This window comes from Giraffa tippelskirchi, chromosome 5 (genome assembly GCF_054371585.1).
Source record: "Giraffa tippelskirchi isolate mGirTip1 chromosome 5, T2T-mGirTip1v1.2.pri, whole genome shotgun sequence".
NCBI classification, from domain to species: Eukaryota; Metazoa; Chordata; class Mammalia; order Artiodactyla; family Giraffidae; genus Giraffa; species Giraffa tippelskirchi.
The window spans coordinates 52,321,203-52,342,977 of NC_137279.1; the positions used below are offsets into that span (position 1 = coordinate 52,321,203).

At 37.8% G+C, this 21,775-nt stretch overlaps 1 protein-coding gene across 14 annotated transcripts in view; it reads right to left on the reverse strand.

Annotated features, from left to right (window-relative positions):
• Window positions 1-21,775, reverse strand: part of DISP1 (dispatched RND transporter family member 1) — a 229,175-nt gene that overhangs the window by 71,705 nt on the left and 135,695 nt on the right. For 2 of the 14 annotated variants that reach the window (XM_081489861.1, XM_081489862.1), the window contains one exon: window positions 9,807-10,047. The exons of 10 other annotated variants lie outside the window; for them this stretch is intronic. The gene's annotated coding sequence lies outside the window, so the exon portion shown is untranslated. Of the gene's footprint in view, window positions 1-6,602; window positions 6,768-9,806; window positions 10,048-21,775 lie in introns of those variants that run through there. 2 more of the 14 variants (XM_081489869.1, XM_081489860.1) reach the window with 1 other exon arrangement.

Sequence of the window (21,775 nt, forward strand, 5' to 3'; positions counted from 1 at the left end):
GAAGGTCCACATGAAAAATATCCTCTGAACTCAATATTTCCCAAGACAGTTTTAAATGATACAATTCAGCATTCAAGAGTGTCAGAGACATATTTCACTGAATTAAAAGAAGTGCTATCCACCCATATATTATAAAATGCAAACAGTGAAAAGCAAGGTGATGGATTGATTTTTGTTGTCATGTAGTATTTGGACTATTTTAAAACAACATAGTCGTTACCTGGCAGCAAAATCTGTGTCTTTAATCAATGAATCATGTCCTTTTAGGGAACTAAAAAGTATAGTCTTAAATAAAGAAACAATCTTCTCCCCTTCTGAGACAAATTAAATTTTCTTATTTTTCTTTGAGTTCATGAACTTTCTATGGTAAAACTCTCTTTCAATAAGAACACTTTAAATATCTTCATTTAATCACCTATAAGCATTTTATGTGTTGCAAAGAACTCTACAGAAATAAGGCATTATTGATATCATTTCCCTTAATCATAAACTACAATAAATTATAAGCCATTTTCTCAAGGAAACAATGTTATACATTTGAGAATCTATACTACTAAACAAACATTTTGTAAGAACCCATTAGGTACTACTATACTTTCCATCACACCATGAGAAAGCAAACTGAGTTCTAGGTAGTCCGAAAGCAAGGAATCACTATACTTTTACAATGAAAACTCACTGTTTCCTTTAACTTTGTATTATCAAGAAGGTAGTTTCAACTTATAATAACAAACCACATCTTTGAAAATGAAATACACCTAACATTTTAATCAGTTCAGTTCAGTCGCTCAGTCGTGTCCGACTCTTTGGGACCCCATGAATTGCAGCACGCCAGGCCTCTCTGTCCATCACCAACTCCCGGAGTCTACTCAAACCCATGTTCATCGAGTCGGTGATGCCATCCAACCATCTCATCCTCTGTCGTCCCCTTCTCCTCCCGCCCCCAATCCTACCCAGCATTAGGGTCTTTTCCAATGAGTCAACCCTTCGCATGAGGTGGCCAAAGTATTGGAGTTTCAGCTTCAACATCAGACCTTCCAATGAACACCCAGGATTGATCTCTTTTAGGATCATTTTTATATAACCTCTTAAATAGGATTATACACAAGATATATATTGATAAAGGCACCAATAAATTGCTATATGCTTCATTTTTACAAAAACCATTCATAATACTTGTTGTTGTTTTTGTTCAGTCTCTAAGTTGTATCTGACTTTTTGTGACCCCATGAACTGTAGCATGCCAGGCTCTTCTGTCCTCCATTATCACCTGAAGTATGCTCAAATTCATGTCCATTGACCAGGTGACTCAGTGGTAAAGAATCTGCCTGCCAATGTAGGAGACACAGACTTGATCCTTGGATCAGAAAGATCCCCTGGAGAAGGAAATGGCAACTCACTCCAGTATTCTTGCCCAGGAAATCCCATGGACAGAGGAGCCTGGTGTGCTAGTCCATAGGGTTGCACAAGAGTTGGACCTGACTTAGCGACTAAACAACAATCATAATATTTACAAACAGCTCAATGATACAGAAGAAAATTTTAAATGAACAGATACAGTTTTGCCTCTGCCCAGATTTACAAAACTATATTGACAGATGAGTTAGACAATGTTAGGAAGGTATTATACTGCCATAGCAAATCTGAAGACCCTGAATTTGGGAAACAGTCTTATTGCTAGATATGTGTTAGCTGAGCTTCATATTATAGGATTGAGTGATAGGAATTTTATGGCTGTAGAAACATTACTCTCATTTTTCTCATGTTTTATATTTAATGTACCTTTGGTAGCAGGTCTATGTGAGAAGAGAAATGTGGGTGTAAGAAAGTTTATCTTTTATAGTCTGGGATAAATGATAGTCGAGAACATTCTCTTTCCAATATAAACACTTCTCTATCTAAATATACATTTCAAGAGCCCTATCACTATACTGTAGCTATTAAAGCAGTTTTTAGAGCTCTCTTTTCCAGGTTCACCTACCAAAATCATCACTCCACAAAATATTCACCACTTTTCCCCCACACTTAACAATATTATATCCATAAATATCAATGCTCTTAAAAAAGAGAAAGTATTCTTTTGTTTTCACATTCCTATTTTGGATGAGTTTCAATTCTATTATGCTGCAACAATTTAACGCTAAATCTGAAGATTTTATGTTCACTTGCATAACTAAGAATACACAAAATAAAACTAGAGAAGTTTCTATAATCAGATAGGTTGAAGGAGTTTGGGGTTGGCAGATGCAAACTATCACATTTAGAATGGATAAACAAGATTCTACTGTACAGTATAGGGAACCATACTGAATATCCTGTGATAAACCATAATGGAAAAGAACATTTAAAAGAGAGTATATATATATATGCGTGACTGAGTCACTCTGCTGTACAGCAGAGATTGGCACAACATTGTAAATCAACTATACTTCAATTTTTTAAAAAAATGTCAATCTCTGGTCTTTCAAAAAAAATTCTAGAAAGCCCCCTAAAAAGTTGTTATCTAACTCAAGAACCAGCTGAGACATTCATCTGGACTCTGCTGCATGTCTTGAAGGGAACATAATCAGTATAAAAAATATTCACAAAGTTACAAGTCTATTACCGCGATTTCAACTCCTCCTACATATTAGAATCACTTCAGTAATACGAAACAATTACAGACACAGGGCTCAGGCCCCAGAGGTTATGATTTAATTCATATTGTAATGGGCTACGGGCGTTAGCATTATTTAAATACTCCCCAGATGACTGTAATGTGCAGCTAGGATTGAGAACTACTGATTTATACTTTATTTAATTAATGCTGATCAATTTATAGAGCAAGCAACTAACTCTCAAAATATTCAATACTGATTCAGAAAATATTGCTTGAAATGCAGAATGTTACTGTATATTCGAAACATTTGGACCTGGTACTTCATGTTAGACATGTATTATAGTATTTGGATTAATTTTACTTCTTTTTGGGTTACCCTTGAAGTTATAAGGGTGGGGACAAGGGTTCAGGGAAGAGAAATCCTCAATAACACATTAGTTTGAGAGGCAACAGTGTGAAATTCATGTGGAACAATGTTGTGGAAACACAAAACAACTTGTCACATGGTCTCAATTACTGGGTTAGTCATAAGATGTTACGTTAAAACATGAATGAACTCTTTGGCCAAGCCCATACTTATAGATCATCTGAATATAGTTTAGGATATAGCCAATTTGACTAACAAGTTTATTTAACCCTCAAGAAAAAAATTTCTCCCCAACCCCTGGTCAATCTCCAGTGTGAAGTCCCAAGCCTCTCTATTAAAAGAGCATGCTTCCTAAAGCTTTGTGCCAAAAAGAGGAAGAAAGAACGGGAGAGAGAGAAAGAAGGAAGAAAGCAAGAAGGAAAAATAAAGAGAGGGGAGGAAGGAAGGAAAAGGAAAGGAAAAAGAAAGAAAAAGCCTTCTGATTGCATTTTAAGCATTTTAAACGTTCTAGAGTCAGACAGCCTCCAGACACCAGACCTCCTAAACTAGCCTCGTATCCCACTAAAAAAAAACACACACACAATTAATCACAAGATGCTTTGGTAATAAACAGAACCCCCAAGATGTGATAGGTCTATCTTTAGGTCATAAGAGTTCATCTGAAATTATTTTGCCCCAACTAAAATCACAAAGCATTGAGCAATCTGTCTGTATCACTACAGCTCTTCCCCAGTAGAAACAGAATCGTGTGATTGAGCTTGACTCATGTTGTTGAACAGAGATCACAAGCAAATCTAAAGACACCATGAATGTTGAATATTTCACACATCTCAAAACCTCAAAATTTAGCAGCTCAAAGGAAAACACCATCACAGAGATAAATCAAAATTAGAAAATTCTACATCCACACACTGTGAAGCAAAAGAATGTGAAGGAATTTTTAAAACGTCTTCCGTAAAGCCAAACCCTGATATCAATCACCATTAAGCGCTTGAAAGTTGTTTGATTTAAATGGTAACCTGTTGTTTCTTCATCCTACACTTAAGAATTATCTAAGCTTTTCCCACCAATGCTAAGCATCTGACACCAGGCTCTGCGCCCTGCTGTTATGTGAAGTTTGAGAAGCAGCAAATCAAATTTCCTCAAGCAGCTCCCCAAATGGGTTCTTCCCTGCAGAGTTCAGCAAATCAAGTCTCAGGGGTATCCTTTAGTCTACAGAGCAACTTGGAAGACATATCTCAAGGTATTTGTATGAGACACAATTGAGGACATCTTTTTACTTAAATAAAGGACACTGAGATTTACTTTCAGCTTAGAAAAACATCAAATTTTGATTGGCTTTCTTACTTGGATTGGATCAGTAAAGTAACCCTTAGCAAGAGTCTGGGTACACCTTTCATAAATCTTTTTCTATTCCTGACTTAAATTACCATTATAAATGCTTGTGAATTCTGCTGTTTTCTTTCCTGTATGTATTAGGTGAAATGAAATTTCATTTACATTGTTCAAGTGGGAATTTCATTTGCTCACAAAGGTAATTAAATTGTATTTTTCAGTTCAATAGGTGAGTGTCCTTATTTAGCAAGCATATAATAAGTACCTACCATGTTCCCTGTGAATAGTGTTTTTGGAATCTAATATGTGAGCCTGAAATAAGTGAGCCTGTTGAATAGTGATTAAAATGATAAAAGAATAGAAATTAAGAGAGAGAGAACAAAGGGTCACCCTCTTCCCCAACTCTTGCTTTACTCATTAATTTAGTTCTTTTGCTTCATATTTTTCCAAAAGGCTGAGAGGTTAAGCAGTTCATCTGTCTCGATCCTAAACACTCAGTTTTCTCTCCCGTGTTAGGATGTGATAAGGAACTGCAATTTTGGAAAAAATCAGAAATGTTCATATAGTCAGTGTGCCAAGGCTTCCATCACCCATACTGAGCTGTAAGAGTTGTACTGCTGAGGGTGGCTCTGACCCAATCCCAGAAATCAAAGTACTTAGAATGAAGGTAAAGGACTGATGCACAGCGAACACTGAAAGGCAGACCCCCCGTTACCAGAAAAGGGTTGAGTGGTTTAATACACACCAAAAAGACAACTGGAACTAGACTAAAATTTTGGACAAATCCATTTTATAATACATATCATTTCCCGGACTGAGGCAAGGTTAACATGTATTTTACTACATTGCTTTGTAGGTCAATCATTTCAGACACTTAAACATTACACACTTTTCATAATCAATGCAAATAGCTCATGCTCATAATTCTATAATCCATGTCTAATATGCAAGCTGTATGAAACGTAGAAGACACATAAAAAATACTTTGCCTTATCTTTGTATACTGAAACAAAAACTGACAAATGAAGTATAATCAACCAATAAAATATTCAAGATTTGGCAATGAAAGCATAAGATAGTTTATTAAGAGATGCAATTTTTAAAATACAGTAATTTTTTAAAAACGATATTTTAAAAATAATGCCAAGACTGTTTAACACTTTAAAAAGTAGAAATGTGTCAGCCGACATTAAAACCATGGGAAGTGGTAAAGCCACTGTCTACCAGTGGAACATTCTAGAGTTTATTTACATAGTTTAGTGACTTCCCAGCCATCAAAGGGAACTGGAGTTTTCTTAAGTATAAGTACTATTATCTAAGATATCCCTCCTGTGGGTAAACAGGACATATTCATTCTTTTCCTTCCAACAGGAATACCTATTACAGAAAATTTTAGCAAACTGTAAAGTATGTTGTTCACTTTTTACATTATCCCTGAAAAAATCATTTATGTTCTGTCAATGATTTGCAATGATATACTCCAGTTTCTGCTAATATTTTACCCACTTGGTTTAGAAAATTTTCACATTTCGTTACACAACAAAAATATTTCGTAAGTTAATCTAGTTTGAAATTTTCTACCAGTCACATATAAATCATCCACTTTAATTTTAAGCAAAAGTAAACATGGCAAATACATTCTGTTTTCTACTATGGGTAATAAATCCAATTATAATGTAGCTATTATTGCCACCATTAAAATGAACATAATACATGAAACATTTAATCATCTCAAAAACAACTTGAGAGTGTAGAGCAAGCTCTGTGTTTAAAATGAACATTGATAAAAGTTAAACTTGCTATGGAAGCTTGGCTCCCAAGCTTAGCTCCCAACTTCTCTTTTTAAAAGCTGGAAGGTGCTAATATTTTACTATTTTCTTACAACATTTAATTCACAAAAAGTGATTAAAGCATTTCCTACAATTCTACATCTATTTTTTGACCAACTGGCAATGAGAGAAGCATTTATTTTCCAACTTTTCTGATTAGAAAGTGGTTAAAGAAGAACCTCAAAGCATGAAACAGCTAAATAACTTGACATCTGAGGTTTCTTCCCAACTTCGTAAAGAAAGCACATTAGCATAAACGTTAAGAAACAGCTTACCTTACCCTACTGTGCTAGACTAACATTCAAAACACTTCATGAGGGACTTTAATGCATTCAGATGCCGTTCAAAGCTTACACTGAAAAGAAAACTGTGAGCTGGAATTTTAAATTCAGTCTGAGAAGCACACAGCAAAGTTCAGTTTTAAAAGAAATTCTCCCCAAATCACTCACAGAAGCAAGAGTAAATGTATTACCTTTCTGTTAAGAGAAGCAGCGTTCCTGGTTCAGTTTGGTCTGCAAGTGACTGCAGTGGCAACAGCCGAAAGTGGCCGCAGGAACACAGCACAGCAGAGGGCGACCACAGAGTCGCAGGAGCAGCTCCTTGGAGCGGCAGGACAGACCGAATGACAAGCACATGCAGATGGCTTTGAATTAGGCATGTTAGGGGCTGGAACTTTCTGAGTTTGCTCTCCTATAGGACAGGAGAGGTTTTCTCCTACTTAACCCCTGGGGGCAAGGTTTCGGTAATGGTAACAGCTGGCATACAGAGGGGCTTGATCTGAGCACAAGGTCAGCAAGCCAGGATATGAAGCTGACATGTAATTTCTAGCCTTTTCCTGCTTCTACAGGGAAATTGCAGAAGGACTGTTTTTAGTTATAACTTCCTTTGATCTTTTGGACTTAAAGTTACTTAGTAGATTAAAGCCATGTTAGCAGACATTATTTGCTTGCTTAGCCTAACTTAAGTGTTGCAGATTCAGTTTTCTGACACATAGGGCTACTGCATTTAAACTAACACAAATAAACACCAATCCGTGTTTATTTCCAAGTTCCGGGGATTCTTGTGTTCTTTCACAAATGGCTCTTGAGACTTTGCTTTTAAGGCAGAAAGTTCATAGTTTTTCAAACAGGCAGCCTTCTTTATTAAAACAGAAAGTATTATTTAAAGCAGCTTTAAGTGTTTCTCTTCAATTGTCCTTAATAAAAACAGTTAAATGAATTTGACACTGCTTTTTATAAATTTGTGGTCCTGTTGATTTAAAATTCCACAGCCACAACAACATAAAAACCTCACAAATACCTGCAAACAAATGCTTGACAGCTATTGGCAAATAAGTGATAATTTACTGAATCCATGAAATCTAACTTTTTATGACTTCTTTAATAAAAATGTGTAAACAACTCTTACAACGGGCTGAATTGATAGCAATTTCAAAATTAAAGAAGTAATACAAGCAGCCAAAGAAAAAAATAGATGAAATTGGGCTTCATCAAAATAAAAAATTTTATATATCAAAGAACATTATCAAGAAAGTGAAAAAACCTTTTGAATGGGAGAAAATATTTGCAAACCACATATCTACAGGGCTAGTAATTATAATATATAAAACTTACAACTCAACAATAAAAAGACAAATAATCCAATTTAAAAATAGGAAAAGTTTTAGAACCTTAGAGATTTTTCCAAAGAAAATATACAGATGGCTAATATGCACATAAAAGGATGCTCAGCATCACTAGTTACTAAGGAAATGCAAATTAAAACCACAATGAGAGACCACTTGACAGTCACAAGGATACCTAGGGCTTCCCTGGTGGCTCAGTGGTTTAAAGAATCTGCCTGCAATGCAGGAGCCACAGGAGACACGGGTTTGATCCCTGGATCGGGAAGATTCCCTGGCGGAGGGCACAGCAACCCACTCCACTATCCTTGCCTGGAGAATCTCAAGGATAGAGGAAGCTGAGTCGCAAAGAGCTGGACACGAAGTGACTTAGCACAAGATAGCTATAGTCAAAAACAAGAGAGGAAGGAATAAGGGAGGGAGGGAAGAAAGGAAGAAAAGGAAGGAAGAAGAGTGGGAAGGAAGGAAAGGGAGAGGAAAGGAAGGAAGGGAGAAGGGAAGGAGAGAGAGAAGAAGAGTTGGTAAGGAAAAACTGGAATGTCATACAACATCGGTGGGAATGTAAAACAGTATAGCCACTATGGAAAACAGTCCAGCAGTTTCTCAAAAAAATAAACACAGAGTTACCATATGACACAGCAATTTTACTCCCAGGTACAGTTGATCCTTATTATTTGTGGATTCCGTATTTGCAAACACACCTACATGCTAAAATTTATTTGTAAGCCCCAAATAATCTTCATGGTGTTTCTCAGTCCTTCAACATGAACATGCACAGAATAGGGGGAAATTTGAGTCCTCTATCACACAAGTTCCCAGGTGAGGTTCAGCAAGGTGACATACTGCCTTCTTGTTTCAGCTCTCACCTTGAAAACAAGTGTTCCTTTTGCAGTCTATTCCGGGGTCACGTTTTTCACATTTTCATGCCTTTTGTTGGCAATTTCACTGTTCAAAATGGTCCTGAAGTGTCATATACAGTGCTGTCTGGAGTTTCAAAGCTCAAGAAGGCTGTGATGTGCCTTATAGAGAAAATACATGTGCTCAATAAGCTTTATTTAGGAGTGAGTTATAGTGCTGCTGGATATGAGTTCAATGTTAATGAGTCAACAATATATACTAGACATGTGCTCAGTCATGTTCAACTCTTTGCAACCCCATGGACTGTTGCCCACCAGACTCCTCTGTCCATGGAATTTTCCAGGCAAGAAACACTGGAGTGGGTTGCCATTTTCTGCTCTAGGAGATCCTCCTGACCCAGGGATCGAACCCATGTCTCTTATGTCTCCTGCATTGTTAGGCAGATTATTTACCAACTGAACCACTGAGGAAGCCCCATATATTTGGTAAGATATCTTTAAACAGAAACACACACTTAACAAGCGTAGGTACTGACTGGATGTCACAAATGTGACCAGAGGCTTGAAGGAACCTAAGCCTGTATTTCCCTGCAGAGCAGTGACTTAGTATGCGTTAATGCAGTGTTTGCAGAGACTTTAAAGAATATAACTACCACAAATAAGATGAATCAACTGTATACACTCAGGAGAATTGAAAATGTTATGTTCATAAAAGAGCTCATAACGAATGTTCACAGTAGCATTATTCACAACAACTAAGGAATCAACTCAATTCAAATGTCCACCAAGTGTTGCATGGATGAACAAAATGTAGTGCATGTATACAATAGAATATTATTGGCCATAAGGAGGAATAAAAGCACTGATACACATTACAACATGGATGAACCTTGCAAACACTATGCTAAGCGAAAGCCACACACAAAAGGTCACATATCATATGATTCCATTTACATGAAATATCCAGAATAGTCAAATCCATAGAGGCAAAATGTATCTATAGATTAGTGGTTGCCAGGGGCTGGAGGGCAGAGACAGGACAGAGGGAGTGACTGCTAACAGCAATCAAGTTTCTTTCAGGGTGACAGAAATGTTCTAGAATTAGCCAGTGCTGATGGTTTCATAACTTTGTAAATACACTAAAACTCACTGAATTCTACATTTTAAAATAGTGAATTTTATGATATGTTGATTTTACCTTGATAGAGAAATGCGTGTGTGCATGCTAAGTTGTTTCAGTGAGGGCCAACTCTTTGTGACCCCATGGACTGCAGCCCACCAGGCTCCTCTGTTCATGAGATTCTCCAGGCAAGAATTCTGGAATAGGTTGCCATTTCCTCCTCCAGGGGATCTTCCTGACCCAGGGATCGAACCCTCATTTCTTATGTCTCCTGCATTGGCTGGCGAGTTTTTTACCACTAGCGCCACCTGGGAAGTCCCTGATAGAAAAATAAGAAAGGTATAAAATTCTAGTCATTAGACTGGTGGTTCTCAAACCTGAGTATGCACCAGAATATTCTAGAAAGTTTGGGAGAAGGCAGATGGCTACAGCTCATCCCCAAAGATTCTGATTCTGATGATCTGGGATGGGGCCTGAGAATTTGCTTTTCTAAAAGACCATAGGTGATGGTGACTCAGCTGGTTTGAAACCCACATTTTGAAAACCAGTGTATTAAAGACAACGTATAAGCTTCTGGAGGGCAGGAAAGGTAACTTTCACCTCTGTATCTTCTAAATTTCCCTTAAAAAGAGCCAATTTTGGGGAAGAAAAAGAGGGAGGGAGGGATAAGAAATATTGAATCAAGTAAATACACTGAAAGATTCAGTCCTTGCAATCTTATGGTATGCCGACTTCATGCCTTATGTATTACAAAGGCTGTAACACCTAAAAATCTACCCAAGAATTAAAATCCAAATCAAAACTACAACGAGGTATCACCTCACACTGGTCAGAATAGCCATCATAAAAACATCTACAAACAATAAATACCAGAGAGGATATGGAAAAAAGGGAACCCTCTTGCACAGTTGGTAGAAATGTAAATTGATACAGCCATCATGGAGATTTATTTAAAAACTAGGAATAAAACTATCATATGACTCAGCAATCCCACTACTGGGCATATACTCTGAGAAAACCATAATTCAAAAAGACACATATATCCCAACATTCATTGCAGCACTATTTATAATAGCTAGGGCATGGAAGCAACCTAGATGTCCACCGACAGATGAATGGATAAAGAAATTGTGGTACATATGTACAAAAGAATATTACTCAGCCACAAAAAGGAATGAATTTGAGTAAGTTCTAGTGAGGTGGATGAACTCACAGCCTGTTATACAGTGAAGTAAATCAGAATGAGAAAAACAAATATTGTATAGAACGCATAAATATGGAATCTAGAAAAGTGATACTGATGAGCCTATTTGTAGGGCAGAAATAGAGATGCAGACATAAAGAACAGACTTGTGGACACAACTGGGCAAGGAGAGGGTGGGACAAATTGAGGAAGTATCATTGAAATACACACATTACCACGTGTAAAACAGATAGCTAGTGGGAAGTTGCAGTGTAACACAAGGAGCTCAACCTTGTGCTCTGTGACAGTCTAGAGGGGCGGAATGCGGTTGGGCGATGGGAGGGAGGTCCAAGAGGGAGGGGATATATGTATACTTCCGGCTGATTCACATTCTCGTATGGCAGAAACCAACACAACATTGTAAAGCAATTATCCTCTAATCAAAAATTTAAAAAATGAAAATGAAGGTATTTAACCATTCTTTGGTCATCTGAATAGTATTTTGGTTTAGTTTAATAAAAAAGCTAACCCCATTTCACTATGCTCATCGTTCCAAGAGATGTAAACAAAGGTTCTAGAGTATGGACCCCATAAATTACTCCAGGAAACCTCTTAAATTAGTTAAGGTGTCAGAGAAACCAAAGACTTGAACTCCCCAACTCATAAATATGTAAACTCTTATTTCTGCTTTTACCAAAGGCATTAATTTGTACGTTTAATAACTTTATTTTAAAAAAGTCTATGTTGTATTGTATGACATCACTTATAGGTGAATTTAAAAAGAAATGATGCAAATAAACTTACAAAACAGAAACAGATTCACAGTCCTAGAGAATGAACTTATGGTTGTCAGGAGTGGTTAGGGAGTTTGGGATAGACACGTATACACTGCTATATTTAAAATGGATAACCAACAAGGACCTACTGTATAGCACAAGAACTCTGCTCAATGTTATGTGCCAGCCTGGATGGGAGGGGAGTTTGGGGGAGTATGGCTATAGGTATATGTATGGCTGGATCCCTTTGCTGTTCACCTGAAACTATTACAGCATTGTTAACTGGCTATACCCCAATACAAAGTAAAAAGGTTTTAAAAAATGGGTCTGTGTTGAAGGAAACCCTAAAAAGAGGGGATCTATGTATACGTATAGCTGATTCACTTTGCTGTACAGTAGAAACTAACTGAGCATTGTAAAGCTATACTTCATTAAAACTATACTTCGGTAAAAGTTAATTTTTTAAAATGGGTCTACATTAAAATACAACTACAATTTAAAGTACACTTTTTGTATTGTCATGCGAAATCCATTATTTTATAGGTAATAATCAGGATTATTTCCAACTGGTTTGTATGTTTCTCAACATATTAGAATGAAAAGGAAAACACGAATAACCTTACAAAGTTCTGATGTTTTCTGAAAACAAAATCCCAGTTTTTCTCAGATCACATTACTTAGGTATCTTTCTTCATTACTAGGAAGACAGAACAGCACAGGAGAGGGACAGAGAGACAAGAACTGGTGAGAGGCACAACAGGTGGTATTTTTTAAAAAGTGAAAAAATCACTCGCTGGGTAACAAACTCTTTCACTTCTGAACTCAGTCCAAAATGTGATTCCAGATGTTGTTATATTTATTGACATTTAAAAGTCCCACCTATTAATAATCTTTGTGTGTGTGTTAAACTTCAAAATAGTTAGCTGTGAATAAACTGCAGTCTAAGGTAGATGGTAGAGTTCTGCTTCAGCCAGATTTCTATTTCAGTATGGTCAAGCCAATAGCTTTGTAACTGGAAAGTACAAGTTCAGAAAAAGTAATGACAGGAAAGTTCTTCAGATAACATCCTACCTTGTGTTTTAGTGTTTTTAGAGTACAAACTATTAGGTACACGAAAGACTTCAGCCTGGAACATTATGCTGCTCAAGTCAGAGTCAGAACTGGGAACTCAATGGAGTCCTGAGGTGCAGTGTCAGCTCTGCCACTCACCAGCTCTGTACCCATGAACTAGTCACTTGATCCAGAGCTTCAGTTTAGTTCAGTTCAGTCGCTCAGTCGTGTCCGACTCTTTGCGATCCCATGAATCGCAGCACGCCAGGCCTCCCTGTCCATCACCAACTCCCGGAGTTTACCCAAACCCCTGTCCATCGAGTCGGTGATGCCATCCAGCCATCTCATCCTCTGTCGTCCCCTTCTCCTCCTGCCCCCAATCCTACCCAGCATCAGGGTCTTTTCCAATGAGTCAACTCTTCGCGTGAGGTGGCAAAAGGACTGGAGTTTCAGCTTCAACATCAGTCCTTCCAATGAACACCCAGGGCTGATCTCCTCTAGGATGGACTGGTTGGATCTCCTTGCAGTCCAAGGGACTCTCAAGAGTCTTCTCCAACACCACAGTTCAAAAGCATCAATTCTTTGGCACTCAGCTTTCTTCGCAGTCCAGCTCTCACATCCATACATGTCTACTGGAAAAACCACAGCCTTGACGAGACGGACATTTGTTGGCAAAGTAATGCTTCTGCTTTTTAATATGCTATCTAGGTTGGTCATAACTTTCCTTCCAAGGAGTAAGCGTCTTTTAATTTCATGGCTGCAATCACCATATGCAGTGATTTGAGGATTAGGACCTCCTATTTATAAAGTCAACGGGGGCTTCCCCAGTGGCTCAGAAGGTTCCCAGGTACGATCCCTGGGTCAGGGAGATCCCCTGGAGAAGGGAACAGCAACCTACTCCAGTATTTTTGCCTGGAGAAAATCTATGGACAGAGGAGCCTGGCGGGCAACAGTCCATGGGGTCGCAAAGAGTCGGACATGACTGAGCGACCAACACGTTCACTTTCATACCTTAGAGGAAATGATCTCACGGGTCCCTCCCGACTATGAATTCAGTTTTTATGAATTTGCATATCACTCAAATGGATAAAATGAACCACAGTTTTACTATTCAAATTTGGATTAAGAAAAAAATCCTATACAGTCAAAGTTGAATCAGCGAGTTTGGAGTAAAGACCATAAAGCAAGCAAACTGGAGTAGAAACAAAATAACTGTGATGCTAAAATTCCTTTGCATCAAGATGGAAATATGTGCATCAGTCTTACATATTCCTCTCACCTGATAATTCACATTTTAAAATCGTACACCTTCTTTTCACATCTTATTTGCTGTTGAAAACACTATCTTCAAAAACTACAGTGCTTACAAATGAAAATGTGATGACCCTGCTTATCTTCCACGGTCTGACCTCTAAGGAACTTGAGTGTGAACCTCTTCACCCTTCTTTTGGTCTTCACTCCAGCCCTGGAGTCCTTACCAAGGCCTCTTCTAGTTTTCCTTGCTTTGCACTTCCTTGATTCAGATTTTATGGTCAGCATTTATTTACTTTACTAGCCTTCTACTGTGCCGGCCCTTTGAAGGTCTCCCCTCAACTTGCTTTCCCACTCTCTTTTCTTCCTTCCAGGTTTGGGAATGCTACTGAAAAAAGTCATCAGACAGGAAGGCGGAGACCTAAACCAAATGCAGACTCTCACCTCTGGAGGTTTCCCCGAGCTGCTGAGATTCATCTCATCTATCACAGATTCTTCACTGAAATCCCACAGGGACTGCTGGAAATCTTTCCCATGCTCCCTATCTTAACCTTCTCCATGAAAAATGCTATCTATTTTATGAAAAAGAAATGACCATGAGTGCTTGCAAGTATTATCATCTCTACCTCACACTTCTTCTGGAAATCATCCCTTCTCTCTCACAACGTCCATGCCTCTTTCCTAAATTAACTACTTACATACTAGGTCTGTGCTACCCAATGTGGTAGCCAGTAGCCACATGTGCTACTTATATTTAAAGTAATTAAAATCAAATGCAATTAAAATGTTCATGCTTTGAGTGCACTTGCCGCATTTTCACGTGCTCAGGGCTACACGCGGCTCATGGCTGTTGCACTGGACAGAGCAGAGAGAGAAGACGCCCATCACAGCGAAGGCTCACTGAACAGCTCTCCTCTAGATCCACATGCTCTAGATCACCATGTTTCTTTAACCTGTCTCACCCTCCCTCCCCAAGTCCATCTACAACTTTTTTTTTTTTGCCAGAAACTTCTTTATTTCCTTACAAAAAAATATTCAGTTTTTCCCACAGTCTAACCAAGTCATCCTTCTCTTGGCCAGCTGGTGTTCCGGTCTCTCTCTTCCTTTCCTTTCACTGCCAGGCAATACTCAAGCCTCATTTCCTCTCATTCCTTAACTTCTAACAATCTTGCGTGAGTGCATGCTCAGTCACTTCTGTTTGTCTGACTCTTTGCGACCCCGTGGACTGTAGCCCACCAGGCTCCTCTGTCCTGGGATTCTCCAGGCAAGAATACTGGAGTGGGTTGCCACGCCCTCCTCCAGGGGATCTTCCCAACCCAGGGATCGAACCCAGGTCTCCTGCATTGCAGCAGATTCTTTCTCCACTGAGCCACCTGGGAAGCCCAAGTGAAAGTCGCTCAGCAGTGTCTGACTCTTTGCAACCCCCTGCACTGTAGCCCACCAGGCTCCTCTGTCCATGTAATTCTCTAGGTAAGAATACTGGAATGGATTGCCATTCCCTTCTCCATGAGATCTTCCCCACCCAGCAATGGAACCATGTCTCTTGCATCTCCTGCACTGTAGACAGATTCTTTACCGTTTGAGCCACTAGGGAAGCCCCTAACAATCTTACTCACCATCTAATAGAACTGTTTCTTCAAAAACAAAATTCCTTTCTCAATACTCATTTTCTTTACATGTCTTCATTTCCCAACCCAGCTGGCAATCTCCTTTGCTCCTTGCTCAGTTTCCATCATTCTAACACTCATAACTTCTTTAACCTCTATCCCATTTTCTTAGCAGATCCTCTGAACTCTCTTATTTTAAATCTTAGGCACTGTCCAAGCCTTCTGTCACTTTGTCCTTTCTGTTCTATGCTTCCTGCCTATGTCATCACATTCAACTTCTTTTCTAAGTTCCATTTTTGCAACTTTTGCTATCTAAGGACATTTCAATATATATGTCCTGCCAAAAGTTCAAACTCAGTAATGATCACTACAAATTATCTTATCATCTTCAAACAGCTTCTTGATTTTCCTATTTGTATTTACTCAGTCACTTAAGCCCCAAATTTTAACTTAAATATTTATTCATTGAACACCTGTCCTGTGCCTTTGACCTTTATACCACTATCTACCCTTATTTATTTGTTCGCAAGACCTAGCCATTGTCACATAAATCCTCCTTTCCTCTCCCTTTCCTCTTCTACCTTCTATGTACTGTTCCCTGGAGTTACTGCAACAGCCTACTTGTTTAGGCACTCAGTCATGTCCAACTCTTTGTGACCCCGTGGACTGTAGCCCGCCAAGCTCCTCTGTTCATGGGATTTCCCAGGCAAGAATACTGGAGTGGGTTGCCATCTTCTTTTCCAAGGAATCTTCCTGAATCAGGGACCGAAACCTCATCTCCTGCACCACACGTGGATTTTTTACCACTGAGCCACCAGGGAGACCTGCAACAGCCTACCAGACGTGATCTAATCTATGGTACCCTAAAATTCCAATCTAAGCAACACAGAACTTTCAGATTTCTCATCATAACAGATAGATGTGATCAAGATGCTCCTCAGTGGAGAAAACACTAATGGCTCCTGCATGCCACTAAGTAAAGTTTAAACGTGTTACTTAGCTGGCATGCAAGACCCTCCAATATCTGAGTCCTTTCCCTTCCTATTCAGTGCCCTTGTCAAACAGAACGTGCTTTAGTCCAAAGAAATTTGTACACAACCGCTCAGCGCTTATGCTCTTCCTTCTATTTGCAGTGCTCTTTGTTCAGATTTCCAACTTCCACCATCCCATCTATTCTTTGCTGCTAAGTCGCTTCAGTCGTGTCCGACTCTGTGCGACCCCATAGACGGCAGCCCATCAGGCTCCACCGTCCCTGGGATTCTCCAGGCAAGAATACTGGAGTGGGTTGCCATTTCCTTCTCCAGTGCATGAAAGGGAAAAGTGAAAGTGAAGTCACTCAGTCATGTCCGACTCTTAGCGACCCCATGGACTGTAGCCTACCAGGCTCCTCCGTCCATGGGATTTTCCAGGCAAGAGTACTGGAGTGGGGTGCCATTGCCTTCTCCGATCTATTCTTTACTACAAGACAAATAAAACATCTTCCATGAAGCTTTCTCCGCTTGCCTAAGACAAGAATTCTTTCATCTTCTTCTAACTTACATGACCCTTTGAGCGCTCTTGTGGCACTCAGCACATGTTAACTTTTTATCATGGTCATTCGTATACCTCTCTTACCCTCTTAATCTACACGTAACAGCACAAGCTCTGTTATTATCATTTTTACATCCTTCAGGGAGATCTAGTAGCTGGCAAGTACTTGACAGATTGAAGAAGTGATTTTTGTTTTGTTTTGTTTTTACAATTTGTTACTATTACCTCTATCATTTATTAAGCAGAATGTATGTAGCTTTGGAATGTAGTCTGCAAAGTAAAATTCAGTACACAAAATCCTATTTTTCCTGCTGATTTATATGAGCCCCAAGGACCACGTCCACTGTGATTGTAGGAAAGAAACAACAGCCAAGATTCAATATATTTTAATATGACTGCGACATGCTGCACTGTTATTTACTTTTAAACTCTGAATACTAAACTTCTGCTAAATACTCAAAGATGTCAGTAACTGGCTTCTCATCCTGTTCTCCAAACCAATAGAGGTCACTCCAGAAGCTAAGATGCAAGCTTATTCCTGGACAGGTTTTAAATTTCTTTTTGTCTTGTTTCTAAGGTAAGATTCTCCTTGGCATTAGCAAAAAATATTTTTAAGGAATGAAAATAAATGAGTTTTTCCCCCACAGCAAGCCATTCAATTTAATGGACAGTAGACTTTCTGTTCAACTGCTGACTGATCTTACTGTAGCAAATACAACTTCTGTGATAAAATGCCCTGGAAACAAGCATTAATTAATCTGAGAAATCTTTGTATTCATTACGTCCTATGCTTAATTGGATTAGAAACTAGGTAATCATATGCATTTTCTCAATAATCCAGAAAGCACTTTGGGCATCCAGAATGAAATTTACTTATCAATTCATACACTACCAAAATTTTTAATGAAGATCAGAAGCTAGAAAATTTATTTTAGGCAAAAAGCACAGAGATTAGTAACTTTCAGAGAAAATGTAGGCCTTTGTTCTGTGCAGAAAAAATATCTTACTGTGCAATACAAAAAAAAAAATAGGCAAACATTTCAGCTCTCCTAAGATAAAAAAAAAATTACTATTAAAAAGAAGTTTTTAAATGTGAAAAATAACTCAAGCAGGTTAGTTTATTGTAGGTTTCACGTTGGTATTCTGGTGAATATCTTGTCTTGACATGAGCAGCATAAACAGCATGCTGCCTGAGAGCCTTTCTCCCACACAAGGCATAAAGAATGTTTCATATTTTAGAGGAGGAGAGGAGGCTCAGATTTGATAGTTTTATACCAAAAACAAGCTGGATCATTTCAGCCATAACAAAATAACTAGACTGTAGATCATCTGAGAATATAATCTTGTGATGGGTGATGATTTAGAAGCAAAGCACAGAGCAGTCATGGGCTCTGGAGAGGTTCCAAACTATTTTTGGTTTGCAATATAGGATTTCAAAATAAGATATTTTACTTTTACCACAGATGCCCCTAACATGAAATATACTCCTAGAATGAAGATTAGTGTGTCTTAACTCTAATCTAATTAGAACATTCTCGTAATGGTTACAGCGGTATTGTTACTAAATCTGAAGTGAATCTAAAATGAATGCAGTATGCATATGTTAAGAAGAATTATTACCAATAAATTGAATTTTTTCTGTAAGTTAGACTTCTAATATTGATGGAGAACATGACACTAACTTTCCTTATGTCATAAAATAAAAATACAGGCAAGTTAATTTTCCAAAAGTGAGTTTATTGGAAAATATACGTCACTTGCGTACAAATACCTATCGTCATTACTAAAGGCTTTGATCAAGTAACACTACAACACACTGCAATCTCTGATATAAAATGAAATTGTATGGGAGAAAGTAAACGAAAATTCTAATCCTATTTTATTTACTTATACTTTTTGTAACATGTGGCAATATTATTTTTGGCAAGGAAAGAACCCTAAACTACCCAAACTCTAAGACAGAAGACATTTATTAGGGTTAGATATTTCACAAAAGTAGCAGGAGTTGTTTTATACGATGAAAGCACACACATTAGTTATTGTGTTCAAGCAGTTCAAAATTATGAAACTCAGGTTATGTGTGGCTTCAAAAAGTCAACTACATGACATAAAATTCTGTGAGATGACTAAAAAAATTAGAAATAATGTAATAACAAGTGGGAAAGGAGTAAGAATACTTATTTCTATAAGACTGTAAGAATATGAGACACATACTAGAATACTAAAATACCCCATCTAGCAGAGCAGTCAGATTCAAAATACAGATCTGGCTGAAAGAACACATTTATAAGTAGGGTATATTAGAATCTAGAATTAGTTACTATGGAAAATAAAAGGTTATCTCCTTCTCCCATGTTATTTTTTATTTCTATTGTTATTAATGTGTATAACATCTACAGTGTTTTGTAACATATACAGCAACACTGATGTAAGTACTGAAAGGTAATTCATCTTGTAAACAGACAATGTAAATTTACAGTATCAATAAATATAGTACTGTAGGAAAATGTATTTTCCTCATGATTTTTCTTAATAACATTTTCTTTTCTCTAGATGACTTTATTGTAAGAATATGAATATAATACAAGTAACATACCAAATGAGTGTTAACTGACTCTTCATGTTATCCGTAAGGCTTCCGGTCAACTGTAGGCTATCACTGGTTAAGTTTAGGGGAAGTCAAAAGTTATACACGATTTTCCACTCACAGGGTGTTGGGGCTCCTAAACCCCATGTTGTTCAAGGGTCAACTGTAATTCTCTACATTATTAGATTTAATTTGTTAATAATTCAATGAATTTTTTTTCATCTATGTTAATAAGAACTACTGATCTGTAGTTTTCTTTTTGTAATGTCTTCGTCAGGTTTCGGTATTAAAATAATGCTTGCCTCACAGAATGAGTTAGGAAATATTCCCTCTGTTTCTATCCTAGTAAAAGGTTATCTTAATGTATTTAACACAGCAACTTATTAATAGCATGACAAATGCCACTTTAAAAACATTAAAACAAAGCATCACAATGACTGGCGCTCCTCAAGAACAAGGCATCTTTGGAACATTCATATAACCTCAAATGAAGAAAGTATAAGCACGTTCTATATGGTCATTACCATCCCTGAATGGTAGACCTTTCTGGGCTGTCAGCCAGAACAGATCTCCTGGGTATGTGCTGGTAAATTCTCCAGCTCCAGTGTTGGGAAGTGTGGACACAACAAGACAACTGCCCAATGCCCATACCAAACCACCATGTGTGGGCTGTGACATGTATCATTAGATTCTGGCATCCCCCAAAACTTAAGATACTATAACTGGGGATGGATAAAACAAGCCAGTTGAGGCATCCTTAACCTTAAACATCTTTAGAGAAGACAAGCCCACAACTTTCTTTGCTAACTCGTTCCAGGTACTCATATAATCCAAGATCACAAAACTTCTGACAAAAATATAGGGAGAAAATATTTAAGGCAAATTTAAATATTTCTATTCCTTTATAATAAAACTCAAAACTTAATTATATATTAAAAATTACCTTGACAGATATGTAACAAGCATAGGTTCAAGCATTACCTTTGCAAAGAAACACCAAAGGAGATAGGAATTCCATTACTCTGAATACAAAGCAACAGCAACAATGAAATAAACTTACACAACTACTGACATCAAGAAAGTACATTATTTATTAAGCAGATCACTGTATCTGAGTTCTAAGTTATGTTAAAAACAGAATACCACCAAGACAACCTCTGCCTTAAAAAGAAACAGAGAAGTGATATTTATCAATATTTACCAATTTATCAATGTTATTATTCAGTATTTAGACTTCACAAAGAACTGTCAACAAAAGTGTCATACTACAGGAGAATGAAGGATGAAAAAAACTGAGGAGTCAGAGAAACTGAACTAAATAGTTCTTTATTTCTAAATTATGGCATCCACCTTGTTTAGTCACCCAACAGTCTGCTTTCCTGGATATCTTAGTCAATGACCAAGAATTCCTAAGTATGTGTTTTACTTAATAGCCTCAAGTCACATTTCCTTACATAGTACACTGTCAACACAGCCATCAGTCACAGTGAAGGAACATTACACACTCCCTCTCACCGTCCCTTTGGGATATTAGGCCATGCCGTGTTCATTCCTTTTTCTGCCAAGTGGAATGCCTTAGTAATATGCATCCACACCCTGTTGGCTTTGCAACAAGTCAAACCCAGCATCAAGGATCCAACTCAGATCCTCTATAGAGCAACAAGTATAACAGTCAGAAATTTCTAAAATGATCCCTAATCTTGCATAAAGCTGAGATACATCTTTTGCTTAGATCAAAAAAGCCCAAATTTTGGAAATACCTGCTTTTCTTAATCTCTGATTATATTTGCAATGACAGTTACTATTGATACACACTTGACAACTAGTACTCAAACAGTATCCAGGACAGCTAGAGCTAAACTCAGATTTTATATATCCAGGAGTATATGAAAGATACTCAGTCTTTGCTACTATGCTCTAAACTTCCTTATATATATTTTTTGACCCTGTCAGAGATTAAATTTTACAAGCTCTGTCATTATACCTCCAAAGAGGGGAACAATATTGGCAGTGCTTATTCTCACAGTGATAAATAACTCTGTATCCTTGCCAAGAGGGTGAGT